Source organism: Gasterosteus aculeatus, chromosome 4 (assembly GCF_964276395.1).
Source record: "Gasterosteus aculeatus chromosome 4, fGasAcu3.hap1.1, whole genome shotgun sequence".
In the NCBI taxonomy this organism is placed as follows: Eukaryota; Metazoa; Chordata; class Actinopteri; order Perciformes; family Gasterosteidae; genus Gasterosteus; species Gasterosteus aculeatus.
Genome location: NC_135691.1, coordinates 6332631 through 6347938, shown reverse-complemented (window position 1 = coordinate 6347938; position 15308 = coordinate 6332631). Strand labels below are relative to the sequence as shown.

Below are 15308 nucleotides of genomic sequence, written 5' to 3'. Positions count from 1 at the left end.
GTCCACAAATAAAGTGTGTGCTCTTTCATATGGGTTGCGTTTGAAGGAGAGCAGTTGAGGTTGATAGATGTAGGATTTATTTTCCAATTGTAGGTTTTCCTCTTAAAAATAGGCCTGTGTTAAAAATCACTTTGTCCTCTGCAGGGTATATTTACCCACTGTCATTTTATTTAAGTTCCCGTAGTCTGAGTTTGAAATTTATGCACTATAATGTTCTTTCAATGCCCCAAAATGGACCAAAAAGTATACAGTTTCTGCAAAACGATGCAATGGTGCATTAGGTTTCATTTTGAGAAAATTACGGTTTGCAGCAATACCAATGTCAATAATTATGTAAAGTTATAATCATGCAGAAGTACTGCTCACACCGTTTCTCTTAAAACTAGGTGTACGGACACATGAGCTTTTTACTTGAACTTGAAAAGATGGAAGAAACTATTCCTCCTTCAGCAGCATTTTGTACCTCTGATTCTGGTCCCCGCATTGACACACGGCATCACTTCAAATCTGGTTCTGTCGGTTCATGGCGTGCTGTGGAGGAGGAACTCGACTGAGCTAATTCCTTGAATCCGGACAAGCGCTATTTTTTTCTCTCTCAGGGGTCGAGGAGGATATCTGTGTTCTGTTACCTAAGCGTAGCCGCTTGTTACGCTGTGATTGAGTTAAGATGCTTCGTTGTTGACAGCAAACATGAATAAAAGATGCTATGAGGTAGTTCTGCTCAATTTTCCAGGAAAACTAATATCAACAATACTTGGTTCACTGACATATTTCTGTTGCATTTGTGAGTGATGTGTCTTTTAGCTGCTTTAAAGTTTTTTGCATAAACCAGGTGGGAAAATATAAGTACAGTTCAGACGGTTTGGCTTTCCCACCAGTTTGAATCCCACTCTACACTTATCAGGTGCTGAATGTTTGCCGCTACCAGCAAATGATTCATGCCGTAGGCCGTAGCAGTTGTTTCCACATCCCAATGATGTAATAGTTTAAAAATAGTTTTTTGTTGGCATGTATTGAAAAGCTGATTCATTCATCTAAGAAATGCCTCACTTTCTACAATGCACTTGATAGCTACACTATTTATAGAATAGCAAAGCTCTGCATTGCTGGATCGCACATAATTTGTCTGTTTATGAATTTAAAAAGTTGCGTTATTTTTAGTCACAGAGACACAGAAACATTTCCATCTAATAGTCACTCGCTTTTAGCTCAGTTTTGGTCTCCACCAGCTAGTGAAAGCATGTTTTTGCACTGTACATTTTACTGTTGATGCTCCACTTTCTTTCTCAACCTCAAGTTGAAACCGGTTATCAGAAAGAACATCTATATTAGACAATTCTGACAAAACTCATATTTTCATTTAATAGCAGTTTTAAGAAAAAAGGTTTAATACCAACTCCTATATTTTATTTTTTAATACATGGCAACTGTGGTTTAGTTTAGTTATGTAAAGATACATTTTATGTGGAAAAAATGTTTCTTTGTGATGGGAAAACAGTTTTATTTAAAAAAGAAACACAAACATTATTGGTAGGTCTGTGATGTTAAGCAAATTCCTTTCTCTTGTGTGAAAGTTAATTGCTCCGCATGAGCCGACCAGCCAGCAGTGGCCGTAAATCCTCCTGCAGCTCGGCCTGAGTTACACATCATTTCCAGGGATACCGGGCTGAGTTGATGGAAACTGCAGATTTATGTGATAACTCCCTGCAGTGTCATTACAATGAGAAACCTCTTTGACATAACTCACTGTTATGTGCACCATTGTCAATATGAATAGTATTGATTTGTGCCGCTTAAATTCTTCTTAGCCTGAGGTGACACGGGAAGTATGTTCATGTTTCTGCCTCGTGCGGAAGGACGTCGGCATCAAAACCCTGTTTACAATCTTCTAAAATGCGATGCCTTTCCTGTTTGCTTTTGGATTTTTCTGGGGGGACAACTTCATTCTCTTTAGCGCTGAAGTAGATGTTTGCCCTGTGTTCTCCCTGCTATACCCGTGCCTGTGTACGTGGGTAGAAGATATTCATGGTGTAGCTATGCTCCACGCTTCTTATTGCAATGCTCGGCTTTGTTGTTCCATGTAATCATGGTGAGGTCAATGTGGATGATTGTGATCTCATGGCTTTGGAAATGCAGTACAGTGAATAATAAGTTAGTTGTATCTATCTGTCCCTCATCACAGAAGAAATCTACGGAGTACTAACTCGTTCCATTATCTACCACAGTTGACTACCACAGTCAACATAAAGCCAATTACGGCAGAAGGGCAGGTGATTTCAAGTTAAAAAAAGGGTGTCAAGTGATCATCAGGGCGCGATGTGATGCTAACCTGCAGGCTAATAGACCTGGATTACCCTTCAAGGAGGATTGCAAGACAAACTCACACAGAGCCTGTGACCTCTGCTGAAAACGAAAGCCTTCCCATTGATAACACGCTGTACACGTCCACGGAAGCTTCATAAAAATGCAATTACTTCTAATGGCTTTTTAGGTGTCTGAATGAAAAGTGCTGACACGAGGGGCTTACCTGTGTCACGGTTTTGTACTACGTTGTTAGAACTCGCCGTGAAACCTCTTTTACTTCTATTTGACGTAAGACCTAAAAATGGTCTTACTCGTGGTTAATAGAGGGATGTGGGCGGCGTGGGCTTGTATCGGAGCAGCGGCCTGAGGGCTACAAGGAGATTCTTTGCGTAGAAGGAGCGGCTCCCAAACTTTTGCAGGAGAAAACACTTTAAATAAAAAATCCTCAAGTGAGAATCGACCATATTCATTCGCCGCGTGTCAGAGAACGGATTTAATGGCCACACTTGTCGTCATCGACATCAACAACGGACTATCAGTGGGTGCAGTGACACAGAATGTCATCATAGTTATTCGTAAGGAGCTATGAGGTTTTCTGGTTGTTTCTCCCAGTGGAGATTTAAAAAAAGGTATTTTCAGATGGGCAATCAGCAGGAGGGGACTTTCTGTGGCTACCACACCATTTCCGCTACATCTTGTTACACAGCCAGGGTTCATTACCAGAGAAGAAGGCTTGCAAGTATTCTCAACAGTCAACCATCTGGAAAGCCCCAGTCGCCAGACACTTGGGGGCAGAAACTTCACGTGTGACTGGATGCATGGGCAGCGCGTAATGTCCTCCCATTAGGGAACTGAAATCTTTCGAAGTTCAAGCAAAGTCTTGCAGCGGACCCCGGTCGACGTATACCGAGGCTGGAGGGGGAGTGAGGCAACGACTGGAAGCAGCACAAGTGAAATATCAGTGGCTGTGCTACACAAGTGGAATCCTAGATACACAATCACACAACCCAGCACAAAAAAGACACACTGCGTCAGAGTGCAGGGAGAATATGGCAACATTAAGCCTAACTGAGGTATAATTATTAGTCTTCTAAAGAGTATAGAAATTAATATAATGATTGAAACACATTTTGCGCGTTGCTTGTCTCAGAAAGGAATTATGTGATTATTGTGCGACAGACTGTGTGACAACAGCACCAACCGGTGCACAAAATATTCTCGTCACAAGAAAAAGCAACGTAAAAGTTAGACTGCAGTTGTGGTTACGTGAGAAAGACGAGAAAAGGAAGTAAAACTTGTAGAGCAGCAGGCATCAAAGCACAACTCGATCAGCGGAGCCGCAGGTGGGTGGAAACATTCGCCTCTACACTTCTACGCGTCTTCTCATTTCTTCACTCAGGAGAAGCGTATTCCTCTCATTGCTCAGAGCGCGCTTTTGCATTTTCAGATGCAGCGCTCTGGTCGGACTGGAAAGCATCTGCATCACTGCAGGAACAAACTCCCTGCCGGTGATCCTCCGGCTCAATGCGTAGAGCGCAGCAAGGTCACTGCAAGGGTCACGATCCGGGAATCACACTGCAGCCATCCGTGCCGAAGTGGGTGCATCATACTGCCGTTATTAATCAGCCTCTTTTACCCCCCGAGGGGCAAAACCCCTCCGACCCCCACCCCCCCCCCCCCCCCCCCCACGCTGCCTCCGGTGTAAGAACTCAACGGCACTAACAAACTCTTGACACTGAGTCTTGTTTCACTTTTGGCTGAAAGTCGGTCATACTTGGGTATGAATAATGGATTGACAGCAACGGGAGAGCCGGGCAGCAGGAGAGGAGAGGACCTGCTCGGAGAGGCTCGTCATCTCTGGCGGGCACCGAGCTTTAGCGGGAAGATATTTATTCAACTCAATACAGGAGGAAACGGATGAGCTGGTTAAGTTGTGTGGATGGGTTCTGCTGTTGATGGAGCACCACATCATGTTCGTTTTTATACTCGTGGCAGCTCAGGACTTTGAATATTATAGTTTAAATATGTTTTTGGTGAAACATTTGGCAGAGAAGGATTTTGTGGGTGGATTCTGTTTTGCATTTCTGCTGCATGGTTGGATTCACAAATTACCAACCTCAAAGATTGACTGGAGCGGTGAATATTATTTTCACACAGGAGTCCTACAGCCCATTAGCTTCTCCATTCTTCTGCCCCATTCACACTTCGGCACAATGCAATGACACGTGTTCATCTTTATCTTAGTTTAGCTTTCTATTTTCTGATCAGCACTCAACACCACAATTAAAAACCGGAGCTAATGAGAAAGACTTTAGTTCAGATATTTGGTCATGAACCAAAAAGAGAAGTCAAAGGACCACCTCATGTACCGTATTGCACCTTAGGTGGACGTCTAAATGAAATGTCCAAAACTAGACTGATTATGCTGCTGCAGCAGCCTCCACTGCTCTGGGAAGTAATACCACACGCTTTTAAATTTAGCTGCAGGGGTTTTCTCCCCGTTTGGCGCGATTGAGCTCCTGTGTGGCTCAGAGTCGGTGTTTCAATGAATCCCAAATATCTAGGATGCGGTTGAGGTCAGTTATTTGCCAGCAAACTGAGTAATCCGTTTATTTAGCTTTGTGCAGCAGTGCATTGACGTTTTGAGCCACCGAGCCTGGAATTAATGAGCTTCCTTAATATCATCCTATACATTACATTACATTACATTACATTACAGGTCATTTAGCAGACGCTTTTATCCAAAGCGACTTACATTACACTTTAAACCCATGGCTTTTTCACATCTTGCCCGGGGAGCAATTAGGGGTTAGGTGTCTTGCTCAGGGAAACTTCGACTTGAGACATGGGGCAGCCGGGACTTGAACCACCAACCTTGCGGTTCCCGCTCTACCCCCTGCGCCACGACGACCCCTATAGAGTAGCAGAGATTTAAGATGTTAAAACCAAGGAACCCAGAACATGAAAATCAGCCCTGATCCAAAAACAAAAATATATATGTTTGCCACATTGTACCTTTATTCTCTTTTTCATTATACTTCACTGTGTTTGTATGTTTTATTGAGATTTTTGTGCCTGATTAATTCCCCCACAGGGGATGAATGCACATTTGGAATAGTGTTGAATTGAAAAACAATAACTTTTTCAGGCCACCAGCTATAAGACAAAGCTGGTGACACACCGGTGACAACACAGTTATCTTGACAACCAAATTACAGTAAAATAACCCCACGCTAGTCTAAAAGTTCAACTCTACAGATCAGTGTTTATTGTTTGTGGCAGGTGAATCATATTGGCCACTTTATTGTGCTGATAACTCTAAAAGCTTTAACGGACAAGTAGCTTTGTCCTGTAAAGACCGCTGCTGTCTAATGATACTTCTTATTCCAAACGCTGGCTGCTTTAGAATAGCTGACATACCTTTTTGAATGAGAAGGAAAGAAAGTCCTCAAAGCATTTTCTTTTGTCATCCCAGATGTCAGATTAGTCATTTTAGGCATTGCTTATCATTTTCCAAGACTTCATTCATCTGATGTATTTGATTTTAAATAGTTATTTGACGCTATAAAAAAAAGGCTGAGACGTGGTGATTGACAAACTGCTCTGCGTCAAGTAGTTGCAGAGCCGGAGGCTCAGGAAACGTACAGATGGTATTAATAAATGTCAAAATCTGATTCTAAAAGCATTTTGATGGAAAGGGGTCAGTTGTTGTGCCTTTCTAGGCGAGCAGCTGCAGCGGTGCTGCTGACGAAGCAGCTCTGGCTCTCAGGGCTGTCAAAAATCTCAAGATTTCTGATGTTTTGGCCTCTTTTTTGAACATTGGGACGACGTGGAGCTGTGGTGCACAATGCAGTTTGGATAAAAATATTTAGTCACAATGAATCTCTGCATATGAGTTATTTTAATTCAGGGCCCTATCAAATATCTAGTGTGATTAATATTTGTGTTAAACTCTCTCGTTGTGTTTATTTTTCTCTTTTATTTCACAAAAAAAATTATTCGGAGCATCTTCCTACTTTAAATTCCGCTCTTTTGTCAACCTTTCCAGCTCTTAAAATACCAGAGAGGGAATGTTAGTTCTCAGGAATACATCACGTGTGTGAGAGTTACAGAGCAGCATTCAAGATCTCTGTTCAGCTTTGTTTGTTTAGCTGATGTATTTATAACTCTGCTTTTATTATGCTTTTTAAATTCAGTAAAACCTTGTGTAATACATGTAATCATGTAAATCCCGTTTGACTTAGTGTGGTTAAGTACGTATTGTCAGGGGAGTTTTTCTATTTCCCAATAACCTGTCAATCATTGATGAGAAGCCCAGTAGCAGACTCCTTATCGGGAGGCATCCCGATGGGCGGTGGTATTTTGGGCTGATTACGGAGGGCTGACTAACGTTATTCCAGTCCGTGAGGGCTCAGGACTTAATCAGCAGATTCTTGAGGGCCGTTTCTGGGCTCTTGAACTTTTCGAGCCCTTCGCCAGGTTTTTTAATTAAGTGGTTCATTCCCACTAGAAGAGGCAAAGCAATTTCAGCACTTCTATGAAGGAAATTACAGTACGATGAATTTAAACATCCGCCCAAAAATAGCAGAAAAGCCTCATAGTTCATGGACATTATAGAGAGAATACACACAGATACACATGAAGCAAGTATTCAGGTATTTTACTTCAGCAACAGTAGAAATGTCACATTTAAGATACTCAGGAGTTACAAGTCAATCATTTGAATTATTAGAGGAGTTTAAGTACAAAAGTCTTGGTATAAATATATAGTTAATTTACTAAAAGTACAAATTGGAACTATGCAAAGCGTTTTTATTTCTGAATTATATCACTGCATCAAAATCGTTTTATTTTTGCAGTTGGTAAAGGTGGAGCTTATTTGGAATATCATATACAGATGTGTAGATTAAGCAAATAGTATATCACAAATGGGATCCAACGTTAAAAACAACAGGAAATATCTAAATATATAGAAATGATTCACATTCATGAATAAATACTGACACAGAACTATAACGACACCATATTCTAACTCACTCGTATTTTATGATGGACACGAAGTGACGGACTTCGTACAGCTGGATGGAAAAGGTGAAAAATAGCTTTATTTAATGTATCTTCATCTTTATTGGGAGCTGAGGTCTTGCTTCTGTTCAACTTGATTTATTTTTCCTCATAAAGGATTTCTTTATTTCACATTCAGAGATTCATAAATATACACTTTGTTAGTGGAGCGCAACATCGGAGAATTTCCCCCGTTTGCACCATGATCAAACTCCAAATATTTTCTTTTAATTTCAACCTTCATGAGTCTTGGGCGAGCTAAGAAAACCTCAAACCGAATAAAATAATCCCAAATGATTGATGTGGAAGAGTTTGTTGGATTTTTATTGTCCAGTACAGAACTAGAAATCCATTTATTGCAGTTGTTTTAGGACGGTGAAGTTAAATTGCAGTGACTGTATGAAAAGATTAAAGGCCACACCGTCTCTCTGCATGAAGTGGACTCAGTCATTAGAAACTTGACCTAAACATGGACCTAATAGCAACCACAGGGATAAGAAGAAAAAAATAACTTTAACTTTATTCACATTCTGTGAGTGAGGTTATAAATCCTTGCTTTGTACAAAGGGAATGGAATAAAGAATGGAGGGAAGTCTCATATTGCAGATTAACTTCACGGGGGCACGTTGGGTTTTGTGATCTTTTTATTTTATCACGAACATCAGACAAACAATTCATACAGTTGCAATCAAAATGATTCAACCCCCCCATTGCACATTAGGTTTATTGGCAAAATATACAATTTCTCAGCTGTTAGCAATAAACAAATTACACAATAATTGTTTAAGTAGTTTAATGAAACTAATATTACAAAGGTTTTATTCAAATTCAACACAAAATGCTACTTTTAATGACTTTAATGAATTTACTGCAGTGTCAAAATTATTCAACCCTTTCATGACAAGCATCTTCAGTACTTCGGAGAGCACCCTTTGAAATGATTCAACTCCCTGTATCAAACTAATCAAGGGCTTCATTAGTTGAGGTGTGCTTGAGATAGAACACATAAATACCTGGTCTGGCTCCGGGTTTGTTCAGAGTGACGTTTGATTGCATGTTAGAAATATGCCTAAGTCTTGTTGGCAACAGGCACTGAGGTTTCAGTTTGCACAGTAAGGCGCATGCTAAACACTGAAGGGTTCCATGCCCGGACTCCAAGACGCACACCACTACTGACCCAAAAGCACAAGAAAAGTTGGCTCCAATATGCTGAAAACCATATAAATAAGCCACCGAAGTTTTGGAATTCTGTTCAGTGGAGCGATGAGACAAAACTAGAACTATACAGGCCTATGGATCAGCGCTATGTCTGGAGGAAGAAGAACACCCTGCCTACAGTGAAGCTTGCCGGTGGCTCAGTGATGCTCCGGGGCTGCTTTGCTGCCTCTGGCACTGGAAACCTGCAGCGTGTGGAGGGCACGATGGATTCAGTCAAATATGAGGAAATCTTAGGAAAAAAACGGCATGCCGTCTGTGATGAAGCTGAAACTTGGGCGTCATTGGACCTTCCAACAGGACATTGATCCCAAGCATACCTCAAAGTCCACCAAGGCTTGGTTTTAGAAGAAGAAATGGAAGATTCTAGAGTGGCCGTCACAGTCGCCTGACTTGAACCCCATCGCCATTGCCCGTGAGGAATGGGCTAAGATTCCTCAAGAACGCTGTCAGAAGCTGGTGTCTGGCTATGCATCACGTTAGCAGCAGGTCATAACAGCAAAAGGGTGCTCTACTAAGTACTGAAGATGCTGGTCATGAAGGGGTTGAATAATTTTGAGACTGCAGTAAATTCATTAAAGTCATTAAAAGTAGCATTTTGTGTTGAATTTGGACAAAACCTTTGTAATATTAGTTTCATTAAACTACTTAAACAATTATTGTGTAATTTGTTTATTGCAAACAGCTGAGAAATTGTATATTTTGCCAATAAACCTAATGTGCAATGGGGGGGTTGAATAATTTTGATTGCAGCTGTATACTGTACTTTGAAAATAATCAGAGGAGGCTGCAGATTTGATATGTGCCTTGAATCTTTCACATAATCATCCTCTTAATGCAGCATTAGTGTTCTTTTCTGTCTCCAGCAGCAGCAGTGAGGTCAGGGATGTATTTTTATTCAGTAATTTGTGTTCATTTATTGCCATTGTTGTGCTTGTTGCTTAATGCTGATCTTTCGGGTTCAATTCAGGTTCTGTTATGTTTTGTGTAAAGTGATGGCTTATTTTCTTCAGTGCGTCAACGCTTTCTACACAAGAACTAGAAAATTGTGGCTGTGATGATGACCATTTCACGTTTTAATTCAAATGTGTCTTCAATGTTTCTTCAATTTACATTACAGCTCAATGTAGTTCCTCACCTTGTCTTGTTTAATTTGTACAGACACAAATTATGTCTGTATTCAACACTTTTGCTCACTCTCTATCTCTTTTGCTCCCTGCTGTTTCCTCCCTCTGGGTGTTCCGGCTTTAACTGCATGAATATCTATGGGAACCTTTCATCATATTAATATCCTCAGATTATCACGACTCATTTCCAAGTTCAAGTGAACAGGAAGATTTCAATTATTCAGATTGAAATAGCTGTTGTGCTGGCATCTGATTTGAAAATGAAAACCGTCTCTCACGTCTTCGCTCTTTTTCATCATTATGCAGTATTTCACATAAAAAACGGCACCATATTCAGTGAATTAAACTGATTAAATATTCTGTTATTCACCAAAATGTAAATCAACGCACAAACATACTGCGGCTACAGCTCAGCCATCAAATTCTGTCGAGCGTTACAGACATGAAGAGCAAGAGAATAAGTATGAAGGGATTCATTGTTAACGCAGCACACCTCTTTCTCCAGCCTTTCTCCAAATATCCTCCTCTTTATCCTTTAAGAGTCCTCGTTTCTGCCCGATCGGAGGGGAATCACGGCAGATGAATGTGGTTAGTCATTAGTTTTGGTCCGTGGTCGGGATGGGATGTTGGGGGAATCGGAGAAAAACGCTGTTAACGTCGCCATCAGACGCGAGGCCTGGGTGGAGGGGCTTTGCACGGGCGACGATGTGCCAAGCGGAATCTGCCTCATTGGCATTCCTCCCGCGTCGCCTCAGTCCCTGTTTCCTCCCCATGCAGCCAGCACCCAGCGTCTCGGCGGCCCTGTATTCCAGGCCCCGAGTGTGCTGTCGGCTGATAATAAACAGCCCAACAGCCGGGCCGGAGTCACAAGGGTTTAGAGTTAGAGCCCAGCCACCAGACTCTGGTCTGTCTCTCTCTCCAACGGTCGGGCAGAACCTCAGGAAGCCCAGGTCTGCAGGAAAAAGGGGAGGGCCGAGAGGGGAAGTTGGCGCGTGTCCCAGCAACAATAAGGGATTAAACTCTTGAAGACAGCTGTTAAATGGTGTTCCCTTTTATCAGCTTCTTGTCAAATTTCCTTGGGTCCAATGAGTCTCTGACCTTGTCCTTCGTTTTGCAGGTTGAGGAAGCTGCTGCTCCACGTCCAGGCCTCCCGTTCCCCTCCTCCGCCAGCGCAAGCTGATTCCAGGGAGGCTCTGATCCTGCAGCCACGTCAATCACGTCTTCACCGCTGGGTAACTATCAAGCAGGCAGAAGGGCCGCTCCTGCCTGCGAATTGTTTTCCTCCTTTCTTTTGGACGGGGACAGGCGCAGGCGTCTGAGATTACGTGGCCTTGTTTTTGGGGATTGGTTTGTCATGCTCGTGGGTTATTTCTGGGGTCGCTGATGTGTGCATTTTTCACGTAAAAGAGACATCTTCTCCACCCGAGCGTGCGATACCTCCGAAACATACACACGCACGCACACACACTCACACACACAGACGGAGATGCAAGAGGCAGAAATCTCATGAGGTTCGATCAGAGCCTGTTTTTGTAACCCCATTGACTGGTCTGATTCTGCCTCTAGGCGTTGTCTACTGAACTGTGTCAAACTCGCCAAACTGCAGTTCAAAGTACGGTTCCAGTGAGGCAAAGAAAAGTTGGGGATGAATCAGCGTTGTGAATGAAATGTTGTCTTGCCTGCAAAGCGTAACACTGCGGTTCTCGGTGACATACTGATATGTTACAACAGATCTTCCTCAAGCTGCACTCTGACTTCCTGTAAAGGGACTTCTTTTTCTGTGATGTACCGTCTTTACGTTCATTGTTACATTTATCTCCTTTTACTCCCCTCGTACGCTTCGACAAAAAAGCTTTGATAAATCTACGGTAACTGGTCAGCAGACAAACAAAAGTCAACACTTTGGGGGATATAGTGGAGCATTTAGCATTTAAAGCGGCAGATTTTCCCCACAGGAGTTGGTGGATAGCAAAATAGTTCTAAAAGGAGAGTCACGACCGCAATCTTCATTTTTTAACTTTACAAACGTCAATGCTGTGTTTTCAGCTGTTTATCTATTTAATTCTATTTTTATTATTGCTGCTTTAAATGTGTGTTTTGTCTCCAATCTTGCATGCTCTCTGCATTTCCATGCAGGCTTGTTCTGCACGAATCCAATAGCAACAGCCGCTCTTTCTTCCCCGTCCCTCCACTGTTTGATGTCTGCGTGCTTCCTGCCTGCAGAAAGCCCTTGAATGACCCGACCGACGTGATACGCCTGTAAGTCTCCCTCCTGCAGACGAATCGCGCGGAGAGAGATGTAAGCCGTGGCGTCCTTTTGTTTCCCTCCTTGCTCTCGCCTCCAGCTGCACTCCATCACGGCGTCGCCCGGCGCTCTGCCTTTCCTCCCGAGTTAAATGAACGGATCCCGAGCTTCCGCCGACGTCTCATTTAGCTCAGGTGCGTTTGACCCTCCGGATCCGGTTCAATCTCAGTCAGGCTCGCAAAGTGACGTCCTCCGCCTGCCCTCACCTCCAATCCCAAAGAGCTTCAACCGTGTCCACCGAGCACCACAGGGAGCAAGGACGCAGCCTGTAGTAAAGGCCTTTAAAAGCAGCTGCTTGGAGGGAAGAAGAAAGACACGAGACCCCCCGACGAGCTTGTGCCGATTCTGAGGACGTGGACCCGTCTACCGTGCCCGGGTGCTGGCCCGGGAAATTAGCGCCTGCACAGTGCTCACTCAGTCATCCAACCGGTGTGGCATGAGGGAACATTGTCTCGCCTCATCTGCTGCACATAAGGGATCCGGTTCTGGAGCTGCAGCCTGTTAAAGTGTCATCTCGCTCCAAGACATTCTGAGAGGGGTTCACTACTTTGTCAGTGAGAGAGATTTCGCTCTCTGCTTCCTCTGCTTCCTTTTCCTTAGCTGTGGGCTTCTGCATCAGAGCTGATGATTGACAATTTACTGTATTCCAGACCTTTTGTGATACAAACTAGTGTCGCAACTGCGTCACAGTCATGTGCTCCCTGTGCTCCTCTGCTCAGCCACTGAATCAGCCTTTCCCTCACGTTGCTGCGCGGCCGTGTCGCAGAACGTCTCGAGTCCCGAGTGGGTTCAACCGCAAACTAATGTGGCAGCGCGCTCTCGCCGCTACACTCGTGTGCTAATCAACAAATGGAATTATATGGTGCACAATCAGCGATGTTTTTTTTCCTGAGGTTCATCTCCTCCAAAGCTCCCGGCGCATAATAACTCTCCGTCTACGGTGAATCCCATGAGTTATAACCTTTGCATCATCAACCTCAGCTCGGCATCGCAATCCACGAGTTAATAAAGCCAAAGCATATGAGTCCTATATGCATATGAGGCTAAATATGTTAACATCACGGTGGAGCTTTAGGGTTTTTTAAACCCGCGTGTGAGCGCAGAAGCAACTCGGCAGCGTTAACATCACTCGCTGTTCCTGTGGCTCTCTGCTAATCTGTGTTCAAGGCAGCTTAGGGCCGCTGCCCCCCCGAATGCCCCTGAGCGTGTCAAGGACCCTCCATCTTTCTGCTCTTCCTTCACTCTGTAATTCTGCTCCTCTACTCCCCCCCCCCCCCCCCCCCCCATGACGTGCTGGAGGCCGCCACGCGTGGCCGTCGGACTCACTCGCCGTCGGCGAGTGAGTCCGACGCCACAGTTCCGCCACAGTTCCGCCACAGTTCCGCCACAGTCCGCCACAGTTACTCATCCTTTCGTCGTCCTCCTCTTCTCGCTAGTCTCCCGTCTCTCCGTCGCATCCCCCGCTGCTCCTCCTTACTTCTTTACTGCCTCTAAGAATGATGGGGTGAGCTCTGGCAATGGGACCCGAGATCAGCCTCTTGACAGAGTCTGCCTTACAAACTGTGCTCGGGATGTTGTCGTGCGGTTTATTGAGTTGTAGACGGGTAAACGGGGGGGTTGTTCGTCTTTGTGCCTGTGTGGTAACATGTGGAAGGTAAAAATGCGTTTTATTGTATCTCGATGTTCCCATTTGAGGAAACAAGAATGAATAAGCGCACACGATGGTTAAGTGGTGTGTGAGGGTGATGATTTATGTTTCCTACGGTGGCCACGATGCGCAACCCTCAACTATATTGTATGTACAAGACAGAAGCCGATGTAGCATCCTATTATGTAGTACACTAGTTGTACATTCTTTGTGTTTCTTAAAATCTATGTTTTTATTGTGTTTTGTCACGCTTTGAACCTCAGGGCCACCATTGTCCATGCTGCATGCAGGCGTATACGATTGCATGTACGCATGCGTGTGTACAGTCTAGCGTGTACTCGCGCTATTTTTTGCAGGAATTTAGAGTGAAATCCACATCAGAAGGCTGCCATTCAAATAAGATTAACAGTGCTCGACATTTCCTTCCTTGCAGACTGATGCTTGCTCTAGTTCCCTGACAACACCCCCCTCCCCCACTCCTCTGTCCTCCAAATTACATTTCACCTCAGTCTGAAGATACCCCCCCCCCTCACTTGCCCCGCCTGCCCTCACTGAGGCCGGCTCCCACCATTCATTTGATTTTTGATATTGTTATTACAGAGCAGTGTGATTAGGAGAGCAGGAGTTTTATTAAAGGCTTCTTCTATGCCCCACTGAAGCCCGTTAGCTCTCACTGCACACCTTCACCTCATGCATGTAGGTGCTTATGAAGGCTGATGATATGTATGCAGGCTGTCGCTTTTGTGCAGCAAACATTTTCAGTAAAAGCCTCAGGGGAATGCAGTTTGTTTTGTAATGTTATGAGTGCACTGCCTTAAAAAAAAGCCCAAATTTTATATTATAATCATATGAAGGTAGAACAAATTAAAAATGATTGTGGATAAAACAAGCTGCTGTGTCAATTAACTCCCTAAATTACAATACTACATCACTTCAGCCTTCATTGGAGTTACTGCTATGAGTTGAAAATGTTATAAAAAATGTCATTGTTAAACGAATATCACAAGTTTGCTGTTAACAAGAATATGTAACGTGCCGTACAGAGAAGAAGAGACATTTGTGAAAAAGTACAGAACTTTGGGCCATTATGTGGTAAATGAGTAACGCTGTGGACATAATTTATACATAAGCAGAGCGGATGTCACAGCCATGTCACCAAGGGCAACCGTGAGGAAATGTGATTATCATTAATGCATAAGTTCCATTATTGTGCACAGCACACTAAAAAAAGTGACATCAGTGTTTCAAAGCAGGTTCATTCTTCAAAAAGGGCTTCTTTAAAGTTAACTAACTCCAATATTACATTTTAGTACAACTGTAATGTACTTCTACTTTATTTTTGTGTTTCTATCTTGTACCACTTTTTTAAACTTCTTTTTCACATTTTTTAGGGAAATATTTGATTGTTTTACTTCATCCAATCCATCTACATCTCTTGTTAGTTTGACATGAGCTGATAACATTCAAACCCTCTTGAGAAAAAAAACAGCTGTCAAAGGCTCAATGAGGTAAAATAGTTTTGCTGACCAAAATCACAAGAGAGCAAAAATTCTAGAAACAACTTGCTAAAAAAACAAAGAACTGTTCAAAAAATGAAAACAAATTAGTGTTGCAGAATTTCCCAAGCTCATTAATCATTGAGGTC

General features: G+C 43.2%; 1 protein-coding gene across 2 annotated transcripts in view; it reads left to right on the top strand.

Moving 5' to 3' along the window:
- drp2 (dystrophin related protein 2) overlaps window positions 1-15308 on the top strand; it is a 112901-nt gene that overhangs the window by 23954 nt on the left and 73639 nt on the right. For both annotated transcript variants that reach the window (XM_078100621.1, XM_040173951.2), the window contains exon 2: window positions 10828-10942. The gene's annotated coding sequence lies outside the window, so the exon portion shown is untranslated. The remainder of the gene's footprint in view (window positions 1-10827; window positions 10943-15308) is intronic.